This window comes from Ziziphus jujuba, chromosome 6 (assembly GCF_031755915.1).
Source record: "Ziziphus jujuba cultivar Dongzao chromosome 6, ASM3175591v1".
In the NCBI taxonomy this organism is placed as follows: domain Eukaryota; kingdom Viridiplantae; phylum Streptophyta; class Magnoliopsida; order Rosales; family Rhamnaceae; genus Ziziphus; species Ziziphus jujuba.
The window spans coordinates 3,654,624-3,682,274 of record NC_083384.1 but is presented as its reverse complement, the minus strand read 5'-3'; the positions used below and the strand labels follow the sequence as shown (position 1 = coordinate 3,682,274).

At 31.6% G+C, this 27,651-nt stretch overlaps 2 pseudogenes; both read right to left on the bottom strand.

Annotated features, from left to right (window-relative positions):
* The window catches only part of LOC125419355 (uncharacterized), a 109,123-nt pseudogene that overhangs the window by 26,208 nt on the left and 55,264 nt on the right, over positions 1-27,651 (bottom strand).
* Positions 222-919, bottom strand: LOC132804117 (small ribosomal subunit protein uS2c-like; annotated as a pseudogene).

Here is a 27,651-nt window from a genome sequence, read left to right as displayed (position 1 = left end):
ATTCATATTAACCTTTGAAAGAAATAGAACTTTAAAAGGAATTATTTTGATTCAACCATCTCATTTTCGATTTGCATACTTGCATTGAATATTTTGAATACCTACTATTTGCATAATATCCTCAATTATTTTTATCTCTTTTGTGCGAATCAAAAATAGTAACCAATTCAATAAATCTATTATATGGAGTTCCAAAAATAATTTACTTATCTTATTATTAATCAAGAATTTCGTATATAGCTAGAACGGTCCTCACAAATAGCAAATACTAATTTGTTAAGAATTAATCGAATTGAAGCTATAGAGTCATCATTTTTCGAAATCGAAATATCTGCTAGATCTGGGTCACAATTTGTATTGTTGGAATGCTCAAAGTCATACATTCGTGAAGAGCTATAGATTCTTCTTGTTGATCAACAATTATTACAACATCGGGCAATCGAGTCTTATATTTAGTCGCACCTAGATATGTTTACAAGTGAGATAATTGTCTCTTCAACACAGCTGCATCCCTTTTTGGAAGACGATTGAGTCTCCCCGTCTTTTGTTCCATTCTCAAGTCCCTAAATTTATGAAGTCTCATTTTTGTAGTATACCAATTCATTAACATACCATCAAGCCATTTTTTATTAACATATTGACACTGAGCCTTTATTGCAGCCCGTGCTACTGAATTTGCTGCTTTATTTTTTGTACCAACAATTAAGAATTGTTTTCCCCTACTTGCAGCATCAAAAACTAAATCACAAGCTTCTGCCAAAAACCGAGCAGTTCTGGTAAGATTTATAATATGAATACCTTTACGCCTTGTAGAGATATAAGGTGCCATTCGAGGATTCCATTTCCTAGTACCATGACCAAAATGAACTCCTGCTCCCATCATCTCTTCCAAATTGATGTTCCAATATCTTCTTGTCATTTCTCCCCACACTTATTCTGTTTTTTATATTTTTGTTGGAAAAAAAAAAGAGAAGCTAAAATAGAAATAAATAATTGTTCCCACGAAACCTTCTCTTCTACCAAAGATTGGCCATTGATACATGATCCAGACCATTCATTTCTTTCTATTCATTATTATCTTTATTTCTATAACCAAATTAAATGACCACAACACAAATAGAAAAAAGGATCAATTTGCTTTTAGGAATCATTAAATCCTAGAAATGATTGTTTTGATATATCATATAAATTCTTTGAAATGCAAAAATCAAATAATTCTCTGTAGTCCAACAAAATGTCTTTCATTTCCCACTCGAATAATTCTTCTTTTTCATTTCCAAAGGAATGTTGTGATGTTGCCTTGAACGGTGCACTAATCTTTTGAATTTGGTCCCAATGGGTATCATCCCCCTTAGAACAATGTTCTCTTTTAGACCATTCAACCAATCGATATGACCACATAGAGTAGCTTTGCTAAAACATGAGCAGTTTCTTAAAAACTCGCTTCGGATATGAAACTTTAAGTATTTAAAAATGCTTTTGTTATTCCCAATAATATGGCTTTATAACAAATCACTTCTTCCAAAGCATGCCTCGTTCGTTCCGCTCGCAACAATCCAATTAGTTCTCCTGATGAAAAAACATTAAACATTCCATATTTTAAAAGTAGCAATTTTGATGTTATTTGACAATAATTTCTAAATGTCTATTATGGATCTGCACCCCCAGGATTGATAAATCTTTTGGATCTTAGTAACCAAAGAGATATGACTTTGCACTATAGTTAGCTCAGCACCAATCAAGAATCCCCATGGAATTCTAAGAACTCTTGTTATATGTTCATTCCAGCTCTCAAACCTCTTTTCTAGCTTCATCGATATTGAATCAATCGAACGCACTTCTAATACTTGTTCCACTTTTGGAAGACACTATGTTATATCAGCAGATCTCGATTTTTTATATATAAATGTAACTAATGTCTCTCTTTCGGAAAGTATTTCTCCATAATGGCCATGAACAGTTGCTCTTGGAATGGCCAAATAAGACTTTGCCAATCTTATTACTACAGAGTCAATTTGAACAATTATAACTTGGCCCCGATTTTAGGTACGGCTCTTTCTTAACTATAAATACATTTTCACAAATAAACTGCCCAAGGCTAATTATTGTAGCTGTTTCTACACAATAATTATGCTCATAATTATGATGGAGAAAATACCAATTTAACTTGAATGGATTCAAACGGATGTTATTGCATGGAGCGGAATTATAAATTCTCCCATTTTATCCATGAAACAATATTTAAGTACTTGAAAAGTATGTTTTAAATTGTTAAGTTCTAAATATTTAGTTACCCAGATCTGATTATGAGTTTTTAAAAGGTAATTACCAATTTGAGAGGCTGTTCCTAAAGGGCCGAATGAATTCCTAATTGAAGGATCTCTTTTAATTGATTCTTTTATTACATTGTAATATTTTACATCATTGAATGGACTCATTTGAAAACAATTAAACGATGAAAAAATTATCAAAGATTGAGATTCCTTACTTCTATTCAACAAAGTACAAATAGTTCCTTGATTTTGGCTAAGTGACTGTTGAATCCTTTCCTTGGAATATATAGAATAAAATGGATTGGTACAGTTTGATCGATTATTAGAGATCAATCCTAAACCTAACGGATCATTCCTTTTTTTGATATACAAAATATGGGATTTCATGCATGGAGCGGAATTATAAATTCTCCCATTTTCATCCATTAAACAATATTTAAGTACTTAAAAAGTATGTTTTAAATTGTCAAGTTCTAAATATTTTGTTATCCAGATCTGATTATGAGTTTTTAAAAGGTAATTATCAATTTGAAAGGCTACTCCTAAAGGGCCTAATGAATTCCTAATTGGAGGATCTCTTTTAATTGATTCTTTTATTACATTGTAATATTTTACATCATTGAATGGACCCGTTTGAAAACAATTAAACAATGACAAAATTATCAAAGATTAAGATTCTTTACTTCTATTCAACAACGTACAAATAGTTCCTTGATTTTGGCTAAGTGATTGTTGAATCCTTTCCTTGGAATAAATAGAATAAAATGGATTGGTACGATTTGACCTATTATTAGAGATCAATCCTGAACCTAACGGATCATTCCTTTTTCTGATATACAAAATATGGGATTTCACTAAGTTGATGCTTAGGAAATCTCGAATCAAACCATTTGTCCTTACTTCAACAAAGGAAGCATGGGCCTCTTCGATAGAAGAAGTTTTTTTGTCTTGATCCCAATTCAACACTAAAAAAGTCCAAACTAATTGAATGCTTGACCAAGAAATTCCCCAAATTGGTTTGCCATTTCCATAAAGACTATAATTTACAACTCTAAGTTCTAGATTATCACTTTCCTACAACAGTTCTCAGGGGAAAAGTGTTTCTAAATTTATACCGTCCACTATTTCATATATGATTATGGGCCGAACCAAAACAAAATATTTTTTCTTGGTAGGTGTGGTCCATTGGACATAGATCCAATTTTTTTATTTTTTTTAATCCAATTTTTTCAATTTTTTTGATTCCTTACATTTTTTTTTAACCGTTCCTGGCAGTATCAAGATGTCGTTGTGTCAAAATATCTTATCCATTTCTATAGGAAAATGGATATCTCCAAAAACGATTTTAAGTTCAATCTTTTTTTTTCTTTCTCTCCACTTGTACCAATCCACCTACTCAACTTCTTATATTTAAAGTGATTTGTGTATCTACTCCAATGATACTATTGTTTCGTACCATTATAGAAGAAGATTCAAATAAAATATGCACTTCCTCAGGAATGAAAAAAAGAAGATTCGGGTCAAATATGCACTTCCTCAAGAATGAAAAAAAATCGATGTACTTTCATTTAGTATTTTGGCTTAAATTCTTTGACTCCTTGATACTCAAGCAAATCCTCTTTTTTTTAGGATTGAATACAACCCTATCGTCCCATATTTAGTAATTCCTAAACCTTTTCTTCTGTATTGAGGATCATCAAAATAAGCAAAAATAATATTTTTACAAAAAATACCATTTATCGATATTTCAATCGAAATAGTGGTATGAGCATTCGTTCTTTCTCTCGTTTTTGAATCCACTGAATGGAATAATGAATCTATTTTGTTATCTCTTTGCCAATAAAAATAAATCAGAATTCTCGTGTAGAATATAAGGAAATATGAAATTACAATGACCTTTATATATGATTCGATTAATTTCTGAATAATCGAAAATGATACTTTCTTTTTTACTAGAAAGACCCAAACTAAAGAATTTATGTTTTACTTGATCATTATTTATTTGATTTCCTAAAAGGCTAGTAAATATATTTCCTTCAGCAGAAATAAAATGAATATCCATTTGATCTTTCTTCCCCTAATTCTTTCCATTCTACCAACGAATAATCTATAATAATTCACAAATTCAGATCAGCTAATTGTTCTCGGATAGCACTTCCTCCAATAGAATTTCTTGACTTCAAAATGCCTCGAAGTCTTGGGTAGTAAAAAAAAGTGGGATGCTCTATTTCCATGATTGGATCTCATGTTCGAATGAACCTCATAATCGTAAGAAAGTGGGTTTTTCAGTTATGGGCCTAGCAAAAGAAAAAATTAGATAGGGTCCTATTGGATCTTCCCCCCTCCAAATCGGATGTGAAAGTTTCCTCTCATCGGGCTCAAGTAGTTAGACCAAAAAAGATAAAGAAAAGAAAGAGGTTTCGTTTCCATTTTCAAATTCTATAAAAACCCCAAAAAAATCTACTCCTTACTCAAGTTCCAAAAGAAGGTCAAGCAACATTTCGTTGATGCATTTTATTTATTTGTTTTAGTATATTTTTTGAATTGAATTCTTTATTTAATTATGGCATAATAAAATAAATGAAATGTGAAATTATTAAGTAGTGTACTTCCCTTCGAATGATGAATCCCCTTAATTTTAATTAAAGTAAAGGAGGGCCTTAGAATTCATAAGGTATTTACTTGTCTATGTATTGTTCCGTTCAATCTTTTAGGTCCCTACTTCTCCTTGATGGTTATTTCGTGATATCCTTAAAGCCTATATGCGATGGATAGACTCCTGCCACCATGATATATTTTCTTATTTTGCTTATTTCGATAGAATTTCTTTCATTTAGAAAGAAAGCAAATGGTTAATTCCACAAAAGAAGTCTTCTTTTTCACAAGGTACAAATTTCCATTTATTTGTTACTGAATCAACCATAGACCAATTCTTTTTTTACTTGGGAGTATTGAACACAACCATAATTATGAGTTTCATGTTACTCCTACCAAGAGACATGTCAGATCTAGGGCATCCTAATTAGATTGAATGGGATAACAGTTTCTCATTCTGAATCTGTAAACCCATAATTTTGATCAAATTACACATTGCAATATACGAGATCTTTAATTCTTTAAGAGGCTTGTTTAAAAGATTCGCAATATAACTAGGAAGATGTTTCAAATACCACATATGGGTTACTAGGAATGCTAGTTTGATGTAACTCATTTGATATCTTTGTATCTAAGAATCAACAAATTCAACTCTACATTGTTCACAAAATTTTGGTTCTTCTTTTTCATCTCCTATTACTCGATAATTTCCACAAGCATAAATCCCACTTTTTATAGGCCCAAAAATTGTTTCACAAAACAATCCATCTTTTTCCGGTTTATTAGTTTTGTAATGAAAAGTGTAGGGTTTTGTCACCTCTCCAATTATCTCTCCATTAGGTAGGATTTTTTTGGCCCAAGCACTAATTTGTTGAGTTGAAACTGATCCGATTCGAAGTTGTTGATGTTTATACCAATCAATCATAGAAGAAAATTTCTAATTCATTCCAATTAAGCATCCTTCCTATTAATCTGGAAGCCTTTCTCAGATACAAGGAAATGATTCAATTCCAGAGCCAAAGATCGTAATTCTCAAACGAGCAATCGAAAAGATTCTCGAGCATCCTCCGGTTTAGGTATTATTCCTCCAATGATCGTAGTACCAAGTACTTCTTGGCGAGCTCTAATATGATTAGATTTATAAGTAAGCATCTCTTGTAAAATATGAGCAACATCAAATCCCTCTAAAGACCAAACTTTCAATTCACCTACCCGCTACCCCCCCTGCTTGGCCTTTCCTGTAAGTTGTTGTTATGTAACAAGTGCATAATGTCCGCTAGAACGTCCACGCATTTTATCATCAACTTGATGGATGAATTTCAAGATATAAGGCTTTCTATTATAACAGGTTGTTTAAAAAGATCCCCCATTCTTCCATAAAATATTTTGCTTTTTTCTTGGATACTCGGGTTCAAAAACCCATGGATTCGCTGTTTATACCTCTCATCAAAAGGTGCTATTTGATAATGTCTATCTAGCAGACTAACAGACAACCTGAGAGAACATTCATGCATGAGGGTATTTCTAATGGGTTGAAGACCATATCAATGGGTCTTCCATCTTGCAAATAAGGCATTTCTTGTCTAGGTAAAATTTTTTAAATGATACCCTTATTTCCATGTCTTCAAGCTACTTTATCCCCCACTTTAATTTCACGCTTTTGTGAAATATATACACGAATCATTTCTGGATTATAACTAGAACCCCTTTTTTTCTAAATCCATCTCACATCAATAACTCGACCTCTACCGCTGATAGGTAACTTTAGACAAGTTTCATTTGAAGTGGATACCTGAATGCCAAGGATGGCTCATAATAATCTATCTTTCGGAGCATACAATCATTCTTTCGCCATCTGGGATGTTAATTTACCTACTAAAATATCACCTGTCTCCACCCAAGACCCCACCATCATAATTCCTTTTTTGTCTAAATTTGGAAGTAAATGGGCTTCTAGATGTGGTATTTCATTAGTGATTCTTTTAGGACCGTGACTTGTTACATGAGTCTGAATTTCATATTTCCATATGTGAAAAGAAGTATAAATATCCTCATATACCAGATGCTCATTAATGAGTACTACATCCTCATAATTGTAACCTTCCCATGGCATATAAGCTACTAATATGTTTCTTCCCAAATCGAGTTTGCCGTCAATGGTAGCAGCATCATCCGCTAAAATTTGTCCCTTTTTAATACATTTACCTTCTGCAACTTGGGGTTTTTTATGCATACAAGTATTTTTGTTCTAACATTGATATATCACTAATGGAATGCTTAGAGTATCCCCATTGCCCGATAAAAGGATCTTGTTAGTATCATTATAAATGATCTTTCCCTCATGTTCGGCTAAAGCGAACCCCGGAATCTAGAGTTACTTGGCGTTCCAACCCAATTCCAACAATGCACTTTTCAGACCGAGAAAGAGGAACTACTTGACATTGCATATTAGAAATCATTCAAGCTCGATTCACATGATTATGCTTGATAAAAGGAATGAGGGAAGATTCAATAGAAAAATATTGGAAGGGAAAAATACTTCAAAGATGAACCTCTTCCCATTCAATAGTCAGGAATTCTTGACGGTATCTAGCTGGAACAACCTATTCTTCCTGAATACCTCAATTCAGTGCCAAAGAATTTCCTGCCGCTACCATATAGTATTCATCTCTACTTGGTGATAAATAAAGCATCCATACTTTTTTTTTATCTCTCAGAGATTTCATGAAATGGGCTTTCTAAAGACGCCCAATAACCACACCTCGTACGAATTGCTAAAGAGCCAATAAGTCCAATATTGATTCCTTCAGACGTCTTAATAGGGCATATGCATCGATAGTGACGAGGATGGATATCTCGTATCCGAAAACTGGCAATTCGCCCTGTCAATCCTCCAGGGCCTAGATAACTCAATTTTCTACCATGAACTATTTGTGTCAATGGATTAGTTCGATCCAAAAATTGAGATAATGGGTGTAATCTAAAAAAAGATTCATAAGTTGATACGAACCTAGGACGACCTGCTCCTAAACCTGTATTATATTAGCCCGGATCTCAATTAACTTCAAGTTCTAATGGAATGGACCTCAACCCCTAACCAACCTGTGGTTAGAAACCTTGGTATAATGTAGACACCACAATAGGGGATGGAAAACCTATTGATAAGTCAAGCTAAAACAACTAATTCTCTAATGGTGTTTTAGGTGTTCTCAAAGAACAAAGAGATAATTTAATCTCACAAGTATTTTCTCAATCAAATCAAAGTTTTTTTCTTATTGAAAAATAAGCCTTTAAATAGGCTTTGAAAGAAACAAAATAAACCCTAGAACATAAAGAAAACCGGCCACCACACATAAAGAAACCCAGTTGGCCGAAACTATACTTCCTTTCCTAATCTAAGTTTAATTAATTAATTCCTTTATATTAAATTAGGAATTAATTAATTTACAATGGAAAGAATGAAATAAAAACCTTCCTAAAGTTATTTGTCCAGAAAATAAATAAATAAAAGTCACAAAGTAATGGTAGTTTCCTAAAACAAAAAGTAAAAACAAACTAGGAAACTAAAAATGCTAGCCTTTTTGATCAATCTTTGACTCTTTGAGCTTCAAATCAACTTCTAGATGCTTTGTACAATGCCAAATAAGCTGAATATGAAGGGCCACACGTTGCCCATGCTTGGAGAAATAAGAAAAGGCTAGTACAGTAAAATACAATAAAGCCAACAAGCAATACAGTAAATTCGGCCAAATTGTTGATGCTGTCCATAGAAGCCCTTTTTGATTGCATTTGAGGCTGATTTAACTTGATTCCATGACCTCTTAGGCATATGTATTGAACCCATAAAGCATTGGAACCATTTCATGCTTCCCGGACTCCAAAAATGTACCACAACCGTCACCCGGGTTCGTACCAGTCTCCAGCGCTTGTATCAACAAAACAGGTCTTGGTTCTTTGGTCATGATCATTCCTTCTTGATTATGATTTATCATTTGAATAAGCACAGCAAGGTTATCCTTGAACTTCTTGGCTTGTGCTCTAGTGATTGGTCCCACCTTCATTCATAACGGATTAGCACCCCAACGGTTTATCGGTTGAGCGGGCTCGGGCAGAATCACATCATAAGTGTTAGAGAATCATGGCAAATTGTTAGCCATAAACAAGCCAAACCCAAGACCAAGCCTAATGCCTTGGCCGATTAGCAACTTCCTTAGTTTGCCTTGTATTTCATTTAGGTAGTTGATTAAATCATTTTCTGTTGTACTCTAGGCTTGTTAAGTTGGTGCATAAAGACACCAAAATGTGTTATTTAATATGTATTATCCAAATTAGAGTGTTAGAAAGTTTAGGGAAATGAAGCACCTTGATGACATGGAAAGCACCCTGGTGACGAAGATGGTGACATGGAAGCTACTTGGTAACATGGAGCCTAACCATTAGGCCTCTCTTTCATCCAATGCATGGAACGACATGTGTCATCATGCATGAGGACTACTTTAACATGAAGCACCTAATGAGGCAGCAACACTTGTCAACAAACCATGAAGCATGTGGCAAAGTTACTTTACACATGTGTTTTGCTTCACCATGAAGAACTTGTTTTGTATTGGTGTTTAGAACCATCCATGGTGTGATTTCACACTTATTTTGTATGCTATAAGTATGCATTACATCTAAATGAATGAATTGTATTGAATTTTGGAGAAAATACCTTAGTTTCCATTTTGAAACCAAGAGAAACACAAACTGGTCAAAACTGAAAAATTTTCCAGCAGCTTAAACAAAGCAAGCCAAGAACATCTAAACTCCAAATCAATTTCCAAACATTTAAAACCTTATTCTCTTTAGATTAAAGTTTCCCTAATCCTTTCAATAAGTAATTTTTAATGGAGTTGAAGTTAGCAAATTTCGAGGAGTCAGTATCAATTTGTGCCTAATTGCTCCACATATACTTCCTCTAGCCATATTTTCTAAACGAACCAAGGTCAATTCGAATTGATCTTGTAAGAGGTTCGGTACCGAATGAATATGTTTATTTTTTAAATGATTCATATCATCAAGTGTACCCATTCCGAATTTCATTCCAATCAAATGATCCACAGCGGCCAATATATCTTGAGGTAATAAAAATGTATTGTTTTGCTGTATATCAAGATTTAGTCTACGGTTCATATTTTTTCGACTAATCCTTCCTAACTCACATCTTTATTGAAATAATTTCTTTTGTAACTCCTTACATAAGGATTCAGAAAATACCGTATCTCTTTCTACACAAGCAAATTGTTGACAAAACTCCAAAATGGCATTTTCTTTTGACTTAAATTTTTTTTTTCTCCTTATCATTCAAGAAAGAGAAGTAAATGTCAGGGTAACAAACATTCTCTAGAATTTCTCTTAGACTCGAACCCATATCTAATGATAGAAGTAGAATAGATATTTTATGTTTCCTACTCACACAAGCCCATATCCTTGCTTTTCTATCAATCTCTAATTCTAATCTTCCTCTTTAATCTGATATTATGGTGCCGATATAGATCAAAATTCCATTATGGTCCAATTCTGACTGGTAATAGATACTGGGGCTTTGTAATATTTGATTGATCATAATTCTGTATATGCCATTTACTATAGAAGTTGCTAACGAATTCATTAGAGGAATGTTTCCAATAAAAATTGTTTCTTCTTGCATATCCCTACTAGTTTACCAAATTAATCCCATGGATACATATAATTCAGAAGAATAGGTGAGTGATTCAAATATAGCATCTCTTTCTTTTATCAATGATTATACCAATTGATATGTTTCCACAAATAATTGAAATTCAATTTCTTGATCTGTATCTTTAATTTTTGGAAACTTATAAAATTCTTTTGTTAAGCCCCAATCAATGAATTTACAAAACCCTTCAAATTGCATCAAATTAAATCCAGGTATTATAGACATTTCCTTAGTTCTACCCCCAAGCATTTTTTTATTTCTCATTTATAGAAAAAAAAATCCCATTATTTGCTCATTCTTCATCAAATCATATGGATCAATATAGCAATGATGGAATTGATATTCTGTTTATTGAATCACATGAAATTTGACCTAACTCCATATAATATATGGAATATATGAAATACGTATGAAGGAGGGATAACGAGAATTTTATACTCAAATTGTAATTTGCAACAGATACAAATGAAAATGTTTTTCTTATGGAGTTTTGTCTAGAATATCCAAACAATTTGTATAGAATACGAAACCAAAAAGTGATTCAATTTCTACCATTATTATGATATTCCATATTCCAATCCGATTGGATACCATAAATGTATTCAGGATTTTCTTTTTTCTAGCACTTAACTTTTTCATGGATTCAATTGTTCAAAAAATAATTCACAGAGAAGAGAGAGATTTTTACCTTTTTCTTTTAATCGAATTCATAGAATGGGATTGAAATGTGTAAAAAAGCTGATTTTTATTAAACATGTGCGGGTATAAATAGAACTATCTATCTGCACTCTCCTTTTTTTAATTATATTATTTTGTTGGGGACAGAAAGAACCTGTCATGCTCTATCAAATTTTTGACTTTCAATATTCAATCTATTTGCTGACAAATTGTAAAAATTGAATCGAAGCATGACAATTTCCTCAAAATTTCCTAAAATTACCTATAGGCATCATATACAGATAAGATGCCTGATTTATCTGTTTAAAAAATTTATGTTATGGGGTTTACATATACCCTAATTGCTGTTATAATTGAAACTGAGAAGCCTTCTTTTTTTTTTTTATTGAAAACAAAAAGGATTAGTTATGTATCAATTTTGATTTTCTTAGATCATTAGGGAAATAAAATTTGTGATTCAAATTCAAGAACCGTTCATGAATTCATAGTCAATAGTTAACGGTTCAAATTTGTCTTGATTTTTTGCTTTTGTCATTGAAAATCCACATCCGCATTTGGTTTTTCACTCCAAAAGGGAAGGGAATGTTTTCATATATTTTGTATCACTTTGGTGGCATGGCCGAGCGGTAAGGTGGGGGACTGTAAATCCTTTTTGCCCAGTTCAAATCCGGGTGTTGCCTGATCAATAAAAGAATCAAAATACCATATTTTGGTTTGCTGATAAAACTTACCCATTTTTTTTTTTTCCAACAGAACCAAGCTGAGGAAAAAGACTCTTGATACTTGCTTGATAGGGCGGAAGATACTTTGTATACATACTCATGAAAGTCTTTAAGTTCTCCGGGATTCATTCAATATTAATTAGATTGAATGGATAATTGGCTTTGACTTATTTATATATGTATTTATTATATATATATATATATTTGAATATATTATGTATTTATTTATGTATTTATTTGAATACATAAAGAATATATAAATATTTTTCCATATTTTACTTATATTGAACATATAATTTCTATTTATAATATAAATTTATAAATAGAAATTATAAAAAAAATACAAAAAGAAATTCTTACTTTAATCTCTAATCAAGAACACGTAATAGGACGTCTTCAATTGTTTCATAAAGCCAATCGGAGATGTAGATCAAATGGGAAAGATGGGAAAGAAAGAAATAAGGGTATGTGGTAGATAGTCATCTATCTTGATTCTATATTTTTATACTTTTGATTTAATAAAAAATAAAATAAAGGGCACCAAAAGAAAGAATAGGTTTTATTATTACTACATGTTAGTAACAGCCCTTTGCTACTTTAATCAAAAGGCTGTCCAGCGTATTTTGCTATTGCTTAATGTTTTCTTATTATACCAGAAATCTTATAATTATAAGAACGTATTATAATTGGATTTATTGGATTGTGTTATCAATAGTGTTGGGTCAGAACCCCCCGTTGACTTTGTGCCAGTGATTTTTTTTATTATTAGTGGACGATAATTTATGATTAGTGAACAATAATTGAATAATTCCTTCATATTCATAGAGATAGAGGACATAATTCACATGGGTATAGTAATTCACATGCTGTAATGGTAGTCTTTACATTTTCCCTTTCACTTGTAGTATAGGGCAGAAGTGGACTCTAGAAGTACTGCTAATTGAATTTAAGAACCAAACTGTATCAATGTTTTTATAGATCTTCCTGCAAAGCCTTTTTTAATTTTAATTTTACTATTTAAACTAAAATTCCATTTTGAAATGGAAATAAAAAACATATTCATTTCGAAACGGTATTTGATTCTAGTGGAGTAATGGATTCTATGAATAATATATGAACTCTTTCAATCAAACAAATATTGCAATTATTCCCATGTTTGTATTTCGAAAGGAATACAAATGGTAGGAAATTGATTCCAACCGTATTCCTCATAACTTTTTTATTTCGATGACCCGACTCTTACCAAAGTTATATATGGCCAATGGGAAAGAACAAAACCTTTTTTTTTCAATTTTTTTTTTTACTGTTCAAAGAGAAAATAAATCTATTATTACATGGATATACATTTTTTATGGGAAACAACATAGTGGTTGTCCAACAAGATACTACAACTCCATATAATAAAATATTGTCTTGGGCGAGTCACATATTATGCACTTACCGCTTGTTTTATTATGTGGTTTATTATTTTATAAATTTTATTTATGCTATGCTTGCTTTATTAAACTCATGTCATATCATGGTTCAAAGCTTAAAAATCGATAAGGTTTACTAATCCTTTTTGAAATCCGTAGAAGTTCCTATGGAACCTCTCCGAACCTCTATCAACTGCTCAATCAATCACTTCTTTGTCGGAATGCTAACAAACATATTACTTGCTTTTACTTTATCCATACCCTTTTTTCCTTCATTGGTTTTTTTCTTTCTTTCAATGGATATTGGGATTCATATTAAAAATAATCCAAAATACAGGAATTAGAATCGTACGAATAAAAGTTGTCTTTCGATTACTTCCAATTATTAATTGGAATAAACACAAATTAAATAGAACTAGATGAAGAAATAGAATTGGGACGCGACACTATGTAATTTATATATGGAATTGATATCTATATATATAAAGATAATAATGTAGATTGATATATATTAAATTAACCTATATCTTCAGACAATAAACTTTATACAGTACAATGACAATACTAGATAGTATGGTAGAAACAAAAATATGAATCTTTCTTTCTACCATACTATCATCTCTCATAGAATACTGCTGATTCTATTTTGTTCATTTCATTCATTTAATACGCAAAATTGGAATCTTTTTCATTTTATTTCTTTTCTTCAATCATTGAAAAGAACTAAAAAGTCAAGTCTACTTCAAATTAATTGCTTTGACTTACTGTTTTTACATATATTATAAGTAAAAAAGCACTAAGAACTAGAATGAACAATGCAGTAGCAATAAATGCAAGAATATTGACTTCCATAATTTCATCGTTTCATTTTTCTTTAACTAGTAATAACTCGGGATTTAATCCCATAAAGATGATAAATCTTTTGTCTGTAAATTCAATGGGATGAATTACATCTCGATGTAATCGAGTCGGATCAATATCATGAATAACAATATCTGGGCTATCGAATCGGTTCATCATCAACAATTGAATAGTATAACATAGGAAGATCTTTTATCCATATCGACTTCTAAGTTTGATTCTTGATCCAATCAAAAATTCCTTATATTAATTTAAATTTTAATTTATCATTCTTTTCCATTCTTTTTTTCTATAACTTACTGCTTTCCTTGTACAATCATCTGATCCTTGTAGGATCTGATGAAGTATTATCTAACCGCCTTTACACTTGCCTTACCATTGATTTTAACCAAACCTAAATAAACAATCAAAATGAAAAAAATTAGGGATCCGATTGGGAATGAAATTCGGCTATTTGTATTCCCTTTCACAGAAAAATGGAGAGATGAATTGATGTATTTTTGTTATTTTATTGGATTTGGATCCGTCGGGACTGATGGAGCTCAAACCCATAGCTTCCACCTTGACAGGGCGGTGCTCTGACCAATTGAACAATAATCCCAGGGAAATAATGTAATAAAATAAAGTGTACAATATACCTATTCTTAATGATTTCATTCAAACACTTTCGATTTAGATTTTCAATTAAAATTGTCATGTTGGAATAGAGAAGCGAGTGATAAATTTCTATCCATGTGGGTATGCACTTTAGCATAAGTGGCATCGATTACTAATAATCTTTTTGTTATTGCCAAATCAATTCGATAATCAATCTTTCAATGAAAAAGTTTTTTTTTTCTTTATTTTACTCTTGTCCTTAGCCTTTACACTTACCGATCCTGATATGAATCTAGATCATTAGAAATATCAAAATTTGTTGGAAAAAAAAATAAATTAAATCGAGTAACTAAATAGTGGTGGAGATATATCAAGAACTTTTACTTTTTTTATATTGGGATCGAGCATTTCGGGAAAACAACAAATGGGTTATATCATGGTAGATCGGCGAATTATTGGGCCAAGCTAGATTTGAACCAGCGTAGACATATTGCCAAAGAATTTATAGTCCGTCCCCATTAACCACTCGACCCAAGATAGGAAGAAGCAATTTCATGCTTATTGATAGTCCATGATCAACTTCCTTTCATAGTACCTTAGCCCCAAGGGAAGTCGAATCCCCGATACCTCCTTGAAAGAGGGATGTCCTGAACCACTAGATGATGGTGGCATAATTGCCCTACCGCCATTATACTATGCTCATAGTATGAATAGTTTTTTGAAATTGTCAATGTACAATATATTAGAATGGGAATGGCATGACTTAATACAAAGGATAGCACTTTTTGGTGAGTAATTGGTCTACCAGAAAGGGGGGCTAAACCCCATTCTTACACTTTCATTCATCAATTCACTCATTGTTAAGATTAGGTGGGCATATTTCTACCTCACACTAAGACAGGAAATTAAAATAAAAAAATGCTAAGTTATTGAATATTTTCTCTAAATTTTTTTTTGGTTCAGAGGATAGGCCGAGTCTATTTATCAACGATTGCTTTGATAAAATATTTTGGAGTTATGTTGAATTGGTAGGTATATGTATCATTCAATTGAATTTCATTATAATGGAAAATAATGGAAAGAAATTAGGTTCAGCCTGTCTAAAAACAATTCATTGCATTGATATTTATCAAATCCAATGTCAATAGACCTTTTTTTTCCTACACTTACTACTGTATTCTATACTCACTAGGTAAATCAAATTGAGCATTCCTGAATGACCCACTATTCATCTAAGATATATCTATTACATAGATTATAACCTATAAACGTATAAGATATGTCTATAGACATATAACATATAATAAGTATATGCACTTTACCCATAGTAACTAGCAGCTTATTCAGGAGTTGAAGTAAACAGGCCCTTTGAACTCAGTGGTAGAGTAATGCCATGGTAAGGCATAAGTCATAAGTTCAAATCCAATAAGGGGCTTTGGTTTTTTCAAAAAATTCCAACAGTAGTATTCATGTTTATAGAGATATTGTTGCCATTTGTAATAAAAAAAAGTAACAAACCATAAAATGTAATTGTAATATAATTAATTTTATATTGAAATTCTATTAAATACTAATGAAGTGTAGTAATTTCTAGTAATTATCGATATAAAGTTGAACATTTGTTATTATGTTTATTATATTGTTATAAATATTATAATGATAAGTTTATAATGAATAATTGTAACAGCCCAGACCACCCGTATAAGATATTGTCCTCTTTGGGCCTGAGGAATCCTCTTACAATCCAGCCCTCAAGGTTTTAAAAGGCCTCTCGAGGGAAAGGTATCACACCCACTTATATGGAGTGTTTCGTTCCCCTTTCCAACTGATGTGGGACTTCACAATCCTCCCCCCTTGGGGCTCAGCGTCCTCGCTGGCACACCGATCCGGGTACTGACTCTGATACCACCTGTAGCAACCTAGACTGTTGGGGTGAGAAGGTTATGACCAAGAGCAAGCTAGCTTGAAGTGTTAGCAACAAGCAAGCTTTTGGTGATGCTCTTGGGAATGGTTGTGTGTGAGTTGTGTTTTTAGGTTTTGGTTATGGTGTTTTCTGGTTTTTAGGGTTCCTAAAGTGTTCTAAGGTGTTGAAGAAGAGATAAGAAGAAGAGGAACACGCTGGCTTTTGAAAATAAGGCTTAGATGTGTAGCCATTTCATTCATTTTACTATATAAGCTTGAAATTACAACTAGTTCACACATGCCAAGCATGTGAGCTTACAAAATGAGTAAAATATTTGAAATTTAAAAAGTAAAATGGTCAACACCTAACTTTTCATACACAAAAGAGTCAAAAACCAGCTGCAACATGTCTATTCCAAATATAGTAAAAAGTGGCACATGGTTTGAACTAAGTTCCTATTGTTTAACTAGTTTGGGTAAACAACCAAACTAACTTCACCTACTTAGTTCCCCTTTGTATCTGCTTATGAAACTTGGTTTAAAGCATCCTTGGTCATCCATAAATATTGTTCCAAGAGCTAGGAAAGTTCTGGAACCGGATCATGGGCCAAACAGCTCCAAAGCTGACCCATACTCTGCATACTGGGCCCATCAGATACAGCAATCTGTTTGGAATAGAAAATGGACTTTCCCATGTCATTTGGAGCTGAAATTGGAACCATAGTCTTCTATATATGTCTTTAGATATCCCTCAAAACCCCATTTGCAACCTGAGATATAAGATAAATAGTGGAACTATGTTGCTGGAAATTATGAATCCAGCACCATAGGCATTTCAAGCATAACATTCCTACTCTTTTGTGCATAATTTTGCCTATACTTTTGTATACATAACTTAGGCACAAAACATTATCAAAATATACCTTGTATAAATTAAAAATATACAAAAAAATATAAACTCATAAAAGGAAAGGATTTGATACCAAGGTGTGCATGCTTGCCGGTGACATGCACCATCAAGTGGCAAAATTGCCACACTTCAACATAGACCACCCGCATGAGAAATTGTCCTCTTTGGGCCTAGGGAATCCTTTTACAACCCAAGCCTTAAGGTTTTAAAAGGCCTCTCAAAGAAAAGGTATCCACACCTACTTACATGGAGTGTTTCGTTCTCCTCTCCAATCGATGTAAGACTTCACAATAATGCTAAGTTGTTTACTTGTATCTCCAAATATTCCTATTACTTTATTCTATTATTCCAATCAAATCAATTAGAAATCAACAAGAGAAAAAGTAAGAGGACCTAACCCATTGAATCATAACTATATCCACTATTCTAATATTAAAATTCGATTAGAGATAAAATTGGAATAGTGGATTTTTTTTTTTTTCATTTTCATATTTCTCTGGACTACGCGAGAATCTTTCGATATTTCCGATTAAATCTTCTTGTTTCTAGATGTTGTATAGGAATGCCATTATATTCCTTTACTTTACAGCGAAAGATTTATTCCAAGAACATACATAAGAGGCGTTTAAAACACCTTTCTTTGATTCCAGCACACAAGACAAGATCACTTTCTATTTTATTATATATATTTCATAATTTATAAGTATCTATTTTAGATACGTAGATAGATATGTATCAGGTCATGGTTTCACGTAACAAATATTTCCATCCATATGGATACATACAATTTTTTTTTTTCTGATAATCGGATGGAAAATGGATGCAAGAAAGAGACTTTTATTTATAGTCTCCTATTATTAAATTCAATACACTATTAATTTAATTAAATATAAATAATAGAATAAAATAAATAGAATAGGAAGTTTATTAAAAGAAAATGAAAGAGTAAAACAGAAAGTAATAAAATATATGATACTGTAGTAGTTTATGACACATACAAATTCTTATTTTTATTAATTTTCATTACAGGATTCAAGAATAAGATTAGTTGATGGAACGGGAGGAATATACATGGGGATCTATCGGTTGCGAGAAAAAGGAGCATTGTTTCTTGAACAATTCTTTTCAAATCAAATAAAAAATGCATCTATCTGATTGATGAATCATAAGACAATTCATGGTTTAAGTGGTTATCAAGAATAGGAAAGGATAACCGAATTGAGTTAAGAGATTTTACTTTACTAGGTTGAGTTAGAGACCAATAAATTTTTTTATATTTGAAACCTATTCTAAAGAAGGGGTAGTGGACGAGAAATCAAATCATAAATATATGACAGAAGCCCTAACGTTTTGAAAATGCTATGAGGTGCTCGAAAATGGTTGAAGTAGTTGAATAAGAGGATCACTATGACTATAGCCCTTGGTAAATTTACAAAGATGAAAATGATTTATTTGATATTATGGATGACTGGTTACAGAGGGATCATTTCATTTTTTTTAGGTTGATTCGGTCTATTGCTCTTTCCTTGTGCCTATTTTGCCTTAGGGGGTTTGGTTTACAAGTACAACCTTTGAAACTTCATGGTATACCCTTGGATTAGCAAGTTCCTATTTGGAAGGTTATAACTTCTTAACCGTCACAATTTCTACTCCTGATAATAGTTTAGCACACTCTTTGTTGGTACTATGGGCTGTAAAGTACAAGGAGATTTTACTCATTGGTGTTAAGTAGGTGGACTTTTGGTGCTCTTCACGGTGCTTTCGGACTAATAGGTTTCATGTTACGTCAATTTCAACTCGCTCGATCTGTTCAATTACGACCTTATAATGCAATCGCATTCTCCGGTCCAATTATGTCTTTTGTTTCTGTATTCCTGATTTATCCGCTAGGTCAGTCTGGTTGGTTCATTACGCCAAGTTTTGGTGTAGCGGCTATATTTCAATTCATCCTCTTTTTCCAAGGGTTTCATAATTGGACATTGAACCCATTTCATATGATGGGAGTTGCTGGGGTATTAGGCGCTGCTCTGCTATGCACTATTCATGGTGCTACCATATAAAATACTTTATTTGAAGATGATGATGGTGCAAATACATTATGGGCTTTTAACCAAACTCAAGTTGAAGAAACTTCTATGGTCACCGCTAACCGCTTTTGGTCCTAAATCGTTTTTGCTCTTTCCAATAAACGTTGGTTACATTTCTTTATGTTATTTGTACCAATAACCGGTTTATGGATGAGTGCTCTTGGAGTAGTCGGTCTAGCCCTGAATCTACATGCCTATCACTTCATTTTTTAGGAAATCCATGCAATGGAAGATCTGGAATTTAAGACTTTCTACACCAAAAATATTCTCTTAAACGAAGGTATTCGTGCTTGGATGGCAGCTCAAGATCAGCCTCATGAAAACCTTATATTCCTTGAGGAGGTTCTACCCTATGGAAATGCTCTTTAATGGAACTTTATCTTTAGCTAGTCATGACCAACAAACCACCGGTTTCGCTTGGTGGGCTTGAAATGCCCAACTTATCAACTTATCTGGTAAACTACTAAGGGCTCATGTAGCTCATGCCAGATTAATCTTATTCTGGGCCAGAGCTAATTTGAAGTGGCTCATTTCGTACCATAGAAGCCGATGTACGAACAAGGATTAATTTTCTGATGTATGAACAAGGATTGATTTTACTTCCCCACCTAGCTACTATAGGTTGAGGGGTAGGTCCCCGGGGGGAAGTTCTAGACACCTTTCCATACTTTGTGTCTGGAGTAATTCACTTAATTTCCTCTACAGTATTAGGCTTTGGTAATATTTATCATGCACTTTAAGGACCTAAAACTCTTGAAGAATCTTTTCCATTCTTCATTTACGTATGGAAAGATAGAAATAAAATGACTACAATTTTGGGGATTCATTTAATCTTGTTAAGTATAGGTGCTTTTCTTCTAGTGTTCAAGGCTCTTTATTTTGGGGGTGTATATGATACCTAGGCTCCCAGGGCACTTTGGAGGGGAGGGGGGGTGTATGTAAGAAAAATTACCAACTTGACTCTTAGCCCAAGTATTGTATTTAGTTATTTACTAAAATCCTTTTTTGGGGGAGAGGGGTGGATTGTTAGTGTGGACGATTTGGAAGATATAATTGGAGGGCATGTATGGTTAGGTTCCATTTGTATACTTGGCAGAATATGACATATCTTAACCAAACCCTTTCCATGGTCACCCATTCTTGAATTGTAGAATCAAGCGACGCATTATGGTCGAAAAGCATTGCCTGTTCCATTTTTTTATTTTTTTATAATCTTTAAATAGTTTTTTAATTGTTCATCTACAAATATGTTCATGTAGCAATCCAATGAACATAAATTCCATTGATCTAAAAATAAAAAACAGTTTTGTCAATGCTCTTCTCAATCATTCACATATATGTGTATAGAGGAGACATAGAATATCTCAAGACCTAATTTGAGATATGGTACCGAATATAGAATTATAATTCAACAAGCATTTATTGACCAATTTATCTATATAAGTATGTTAAATGAGCTTAACTTTCATGTGTTTGTGTTCAACGATAGCTTATTAGTTTTTAAAAATTGAAAGTCCATTAAATTACTTTTTATAAAAATAAAAAATAAAAAAATTGAAGGTACAGGTGATGCAATCCCATCCAAAAGCATCACCTATTCCATGTTTTATTTTATTTTTTAATCTTTAATTAGTTTTTTTGATTGCTCATCTACAAATTAAAAAAAAAAGCATGTTTGCAAAATAAAAATAAAAAAAAAATACTAAAAACAACTTTCAAATTAAAAAAACAAAGTAAAAATTGGTTGGGTGAAAAGACGACGCATTTGTTAAAAAAGAGGTCACCTATTCCTATATTTGGTGACCCTTTTCTAAAAAAGTGTCACCTATTTTATATTAAACATCCTTCAAAATTTGTAAGTCTCTTAAATTGTATTTTTGTATTTAAAAAAAACGCATTGCCTAAAACTATATTAGCTATTTCTTATTGCATTATTACATCCAAGTCATTTAGTCTAGTGGTGTGGTGATTCCTTGAGAATGTAAGAGGTTTTGGGTTCAATTCTTGGATGGCCTTCTCTAATTTTTTTTTTAAGGGTTTGTACACGTGTAAATAAAAAAATGGAAAAAAAATAAGACGACGCATTTGTCGAAAAATATGTTGTCTATTTCTTTATTTGGCGACTTTGTTTTTTAAAAAATGCATCGCCTAAAACTATATTAGCTATTTCTTGTTGTATTTTTACATCCTAGTCATTGGGTTTGGTGGTTTGGCAATTCCTTAAGAGTGTAAGAGTTTCTGGGTTGAATTCTTGGCAAGGCCCTATTTTATTTTATTTTTTGTATGGGTTTGTACACGTGTAAATAAAAAATTGAAAACACAAAAAAGAAAAGGCAATGCATTTGTTGAAAAATGCATTGCCCTTTTCTCTAGTTGGCGACTTTTTTTAAAAAAAATGCATCGCTTAAAACTATATTGGCTATTTCTTGTTGCATTATTACATCTAAGACATTTGGTCTCATGGTGTGGTGATTCTTTGAAAGTGTAAGATGTTATGGATTTAACTCTTGGCATGGCCATATCTGATTTTTTTTTTTAATGGGTTTGTACACGTGTAAAAAAAAGAAACAAATGTGTCGTCTTTTCCTCTGTTTGGTGACTCTTTTTTTTAAACAATGCATTGCCTAAAACTATATTAGCTATTTCTTGTTGTATTATTACATTTAATTCATTTGGTATGCATCGCCTTTTCCTCTATTTGGCGACTCTTTTTTAAAACAATGCATAGCCTAAAACTATATTCTCTATTTCTTGTTATATTATTACATTTAAGACATTTGGTCTCATGGTGTGGTGATTCTTTGAAAGTGTAAGAGGTTCTGGGTTTAATTCTTAGCATGGCCATATCTGAATGTTTTTTTTAATGGGTTTGTACATTTGTAAAAAAAAGAAAATTAAAAAAAAGAAACAAATGTGTCATCTTTTCCTCTGTTTGGTGACTTTTTTTTTTTACACAATGCATCGCCTAAAACTATATTAGCTATTTCTTGTTATATTATTACATCTAATTCATTTGGTATGCATCGCCTTTTCCTCTATTTGGCGACTCTTTTTTAAAACAATGCATAGCCTAAAACTATGTTATCTATTTCTTGATATATTATTACATCTAAGTCATTTGGTCTGGTGATGTGGGGATTCCTTGAGAGTGTAAGAGGTTTTGGGTTCAATTCTTGGCATGGCCCTATGTGATTTATCTTTTTAATGAATTTGTGCATGTGTAAATAAAAAAATTGAAAAAAAAAAGAAGAAAAAGGCGACGCATTTGTTGAGAAATGCATTACCTTTTCCTCTGTTTAGCAATTCCTTTTTAAAAAAATGCATCGCCTAAAACTATATTAGATATTTCTTGTTGTATTATTATATCTAAGTCATTTGGTTTGGTGGTGTGGTGATTTCTTGAGAGTGTAAGAGATTCTGGGTTCAATTTTTGGTATGGCCCTGTCTATTTTTTTTTTTATTGGTTTGTACACATGTAAATAAAAAATTAATAAAAAAGAAAAAAGGAAAGGTGATGCTTTTGTTGAAAAATGCGTCACCTTTTCCTCTATTTGGCGACTCTTTTTTAAAAAAATGCATCGCTTAAAACTATATTGGCTATTTCTTGTTGCATTATTACATCTAAGACATTTGGTCTCATGGTGTGGTGATTCTTTGAAAATGTAAGACGTTATGGGTTTAACTCTTGGCATGGCCATATCTGATTTTTTTTTTTTTTTAATGGGTTTGTACACGTGTAAAAAAAAGAAACAAATGTGCCGTCTTTTCCTCTGTTTGGTGACTCTTTGTTTTAAACAATGCATCGCCTAAAACTATATTAGCTATTTCTTGTTGTATTATTACATTTAATTCATTTGGTATGCATCGCCTTTTCCTCTATTTGGCAACTCTTTTTTAAAACAATGCATAGCCTAAAACTATATTGTCTATTTCTTGTTATATTATTACATTTAAGACATTTGGTCTCATGGTGTGGTGATTCTTTGAAAGTGTAAGAGGTTCTGGGTTTAATTCATGGCATGACCATATCTGAATTTTTTTTTTAATGGGTTTGTACACATGTAAATAAAAAATTAATAAAAAAGAAAAAAGAAAAGGTGATGCTTTTGTTGAAAAATGCGTCACCTTTTCCTCTATTTGGCGACTCTTTTTTAAAAAAATGCATCGCTTAAAACTATATTGGCTATTTCTTGTTGCATTATTACATCTAAGACATTTGGTCTCATGGTGTGGTGATTCTTTGAAAGTGTAAGATGTTATGGGTTTCACTCTTGGCATGGCCATATCTGATTTTTTTTTTTTAATGGGTTTGTACACATGTAAAAAAAAGAAACAAATGTGCCGTCTTTTCCTCTGTTTGGTGACTCTTTTTTTTAAACAATGCATCGCCTAAAAGTATATTAGCTATTTCTTGTTGTATTATTACATTTAATTCATTTGGTATGCATCGCCTCTTCCTCTATTTGGCGACTCGTTTTTAAAACAATGCATAGCCTAAAACTATATTATCTATTTCTTGTTATATTATTACATTTAAGACATTTGGTCTCATGGTGTGGTGATTCTTTGAAAGTGTAAGAGGTTCTGGGTTTAATTCTTGGCATGGCCATATCTGAATTTTTTTTTTTAATGGGTTTGTACATTTGTAAAAAAAAGAAAATTAAAAAAAAGAAACAAATGTGTCATCTTTTCCTCTGTTTGGTGACTTTTTTTTTTTTAACAATGCATCGCCTAAAACTATATTAGCTATTTCTTATTATATTATTACATCTAATTCATTTGGTATGCATCGCCTTTTCCTCTATTTGGCGACTCTTTTTTAAAACAATGCATAGCCTAAAACTATGTTATCTATTTCTTGTTATATTATTACATCTAAGTCATTTGGTCTGGTGATGTGGGGATTCCTTAAGAGTGTAAGAGGTTTTGGGTTCAATTCTTGGCATGGCCGTATGTGATTTATTTTTTTAATGAATTTGTGCATGTGTAAATAAAAAAATTGAAAAAAAAAAGAAGAAAAAGGCGACGCATATTTGTTGAGAATTGCATTACCTTTTCCTCTATTTAGCAATTCCTTTTTAAAAAAATGCATCGGCTAAAACTATATTAGATATTTCTTGTTGTATTATTATATCTAAGTCATTTGGTTTGGTGGTGTGGTGATTTCTTGAGAGTGTAAGAGATTCTGGGTTCAATTCTTGGTATGGCCCTGTCTATTTTTTTTTTTTTTATGGGTTTGTACACATGTAAATAAAAAATTAATAAAAAAGAAAAAAGAAAAGGTGATGCTTTTGTTGAAAAATGCGTCACCTTTTCCTCTATTTAGCAATTCCTTTTTAAAAAAATGCATCGGCTAAAACTATATTAGATATTTCTTGTTGTATTATTATATCTAAGTCATTTGGTTTGGTGGTGTGGTGATTTCTTGAGAGTGTAAGAGATTCTGGGTTCAATTCTTGGTATGGCCCTGTCTATTTTTTTTTTTATGGGTTTGTACACATGTAAATAAAAAATTAATAAAAAAGAAAAAAGAAAAGGTGATGCTTTTGTTGAAAAATGCGTCACCTTTTCCTCTATTTAGCGACTCTTTTTTAAAAAAATGCATCATCTAAAACTATATTAACTATTTCTTGTTGTATTATTACATCCAAATCATTTGGTTTAGTGGTGTGGTGATTCCTTAAGAATATAAGAGGTTCTGGGTTCAATTTTTGACATGGCCTTATCTGATTTTATTTTATTTGGCCTGATGGTGTGGTGATTCCTTTAAAGTGTAAGCGGTTTTGAGGTCAATTCCTCACATAGGCTTATCTGATTTTAATTTTTTTATGGGTGTGTACAAGTGAAAATGAAAAAATTGAAAAAAGAAAAAAAAAAGAAAAGGCGAAGCCGTTGTTGGAAAACGCATCGTCTATTTCTTTATTTGGTTACCCTTTTTTAAAAAAGCATCGTCTGTTTTTATATTAAACATCGTCTAAAACTTGCAAGTCTCTTAAATTATATTTTTGTATTTAAAAAAAGGAAACAGGTGATGCAATTACTTCATTTGGCGTCGTCTGTTTTTTTTTTTTTTTTTAAGGGAATAGGCGATGCAATAACTTTTTTAAAAGTCGCCTATTTTTTTTCTTTTTTCTTTAAAAGTACAATTTATTTTCTATTTAAAATTGCAAACCTCTTAAATTGTCTTTTTTTTTTTTTTGGTTAAAAAGGAACTGGTGACGTTTAGCGTCGCCTATTCTTTGTTTTTTATGGGAATAGGTGACGTAATAACTTTTTTTAGCGGTGCCTATTCTTTTTTCTTTTTTCTTTAAATAACTTATTTTCCAAGTATAGTTTATTTTCTGTTTAAACTTGCTAATCTCATAAATTGTATTTTTGTTTTTTTTGTCGCTTGTTCTTTGTTTTTAAAGGAACAGGTGACGCAATAACTTCTTTTAGCGTCACCTATTTTTTTTCTTTTTTCTTTAAATAATTTTTTCCAATTACAGTTTATTCTTTGTTTAAACTTGCAAACCTCTTAAATTGTATTTCTTTTTTAAAAACAAATTGGGAACAGGCGATGCAGTTACTTGGCTTAGCATCGCCTATTCTTTTTTTTTTTTTTAAGGAAACAGGCGATGTAATAACTTTTTTTAGCGTCGCCTTTTTATTTTCTTTTTTGTTTAAATATTTTTTCCTAGTATAGTTTATTTTCTGTTTAAACTTGTAAATCTCTTAAATTGTATTTTCGATTTTTTTTTTTAAGGGAACAGGCGAAGCAGTTACTTCTTTTAGCATCGCTTGTTCTTTTTTTTTTTTTTCTCCTTTAAATAATTTTTTTTTTCAACTTCAAATAATCTGTGAAAATATTTAAGCAATATAACTTAGGTGGTTGTTCAATTATTTTGTTTTTCATGTACAGTTTATTTTCTGTTTAAACTTGCAAATTTCTTAAATTGTAGTTTTATTTTTTATTTTTTAAAAAGGGAACAGGTGATGCAATTACTTCATTTAGCATGGCTTGTTCTTTGTTTTTTAAAGGAATAGGCGACACAACAACTTCTTTTCTTGTCGTCTGTTCATTTTTCTTTTTTCTTTCAATAAATTTTTTTTCTAAGTACAGTTTATTTTTTGTTTAAATTTGCAAATCTCTTAAATTGTATTTTTATTTTTATTTTTTAAATGAACAGGTGACGCAATTACTTTTTTTAGCATCGCCTGTTCTTTGTTTTTTTTTTTCTTTAAAAAGGATTCTTTTTCAACTTCAAATAAGCAGTGAAAATATTTAAGCAATATAACTAAGGTGGCTGTTTGATTATTTTATTTTTCATGTACGGTTTATTTTCAATTTAAACTTGCAAATCTCTGAAATTGTATTTTTATTTTATTTTAAAAAAAAAAGGAACAGGCAACAGAATTACTTCTTTTAGTGTCGCCTATTCTCTGTTTTTAAGGGAACAAGCGACGCAATATCTTCTTTTTGCATGGCCTTTGTTTTTTCTTTTTTTTTCTTTAAATAATTTTTTTTGAAGTACAATTGATTTTCTGTTTAAACTTGCAAATCTCTTAAATTGTATTTTTTTTTTTTAAAGGAACAGGCAACACAATTACTTCTTTTAGCGTCGCCTGTTCTTTGTTTCTTTTTCTTCTTTTTTTTTCCTTTAAAAAGGATTTTTTTTTCAACTTCAAATAAGCAGTGAAAATAGTTAAGCAATATAACCATTTTATTAATTTTTCTTAACATTTTAAGTAATATTTTAAGTGTTTATTTGAAGATGAACAATTGTAAAAAAAAAAAAATAACACATAAAACAGGCAATGCATTTTTAAGGTAATGCGTCATCTGTTTTCTTTTGTAAAAAGAAAATAAAAGAAATTTAAGAGACTTGCAAATTTATAAGCATATAAACTTG